Source organism: Chinchilla lanigera, unplaced genomic scaffold (genome assembly GCF_000276665.1).
Source record: "Chinchilla lanigera isolate Chin_1 unplaced genomic scaffold, ChiLan1.0 scaffold00098, whole genome shotgun sequence".
Classification (NCBI taxonomy): domain Eukaryota; kingdom Metazoa; phylum Chordata; class Mammalia; order Rodentia; family Chinchillidae; genus Chinchilla; species Chinchilla lanigera.
Window position 1 is genome coordinate 109,620 of NW_004955499.1, and position 895 is coordinate 110,514.

The following is an 895-nucleotide window of genomic DNA, read 5'->3' on the forward strand; positions in this document are numbered from 1 at the left end:
GGGGCCCTAAAATTATCACCATTGCTTGTATTTATTTAAGCCTTTGCAGACTACTTGCTTGAGAGATTGCAGGCTTGATCAGCCTGCAATAACTTAGGGTTATTTAACCCGGTTTTTGATACCCCCAGAGCCTCATGTGGTCATGGTGGGCCATTTGCAGAGGTAGCTGGACATAGCATGTGTGATGCTGGGATGGTTTCATGGTGGAATCCTAGGCTCAAGGGCTCCAGGATTAAAGGTGTGCATGCTGCCTGATCTACGTAGCCAAATAAGAGATAAGGGATAGAAACAGCTTGGTTGGCCCTTGCTTGTTGCTTTGCTCCATGAACTGTTTCTGCTCTGCCACCCCACCCTGCCTCGCAGCCGGCCACCTATGGACTGAAACCTCTACAGGCCATGAGCTAAATGAACTTCTCCCCTTAGCTTGGGGTGTCAGGTACGTGCTCTCAGCAATGAGAAAAGTTGCTACGACTCTGTCATGGGTGTGTGATGAGTGGTGTGTGTGTGTGCATGTGCTGTGTGTGTGAGTGCCCATGCTTTGTGAGTGGGTGTGGGAACGCATACATGTGAGAACGTACAGATGGGCACTTTTGAGAGAATGTCCTTGTGTGCATGTGCAGGTCTTCCTGTAGGGGTGTGTGTGTGTGTATGGGTGTACCGTGGGAATGTCACTTGCATGCATGTACTTAGAGTATCTTTGACAGTGTAAAGTTGTGCCCTGCTTCTATGGCTTGTGTGAGTCTGCTTCGTGTGCATGTGCGAGTGTACATGGATGTGCCCCGTGGGTGTGTATGAGCTGTGTGAGTATGCTTGGCATTTCTCGGTATAAGGATGTGTCCTGTGGGCATGCGTCACTTCTGTGTGAGTGTGCTTGGTATGCCTGTCTGTATGCATG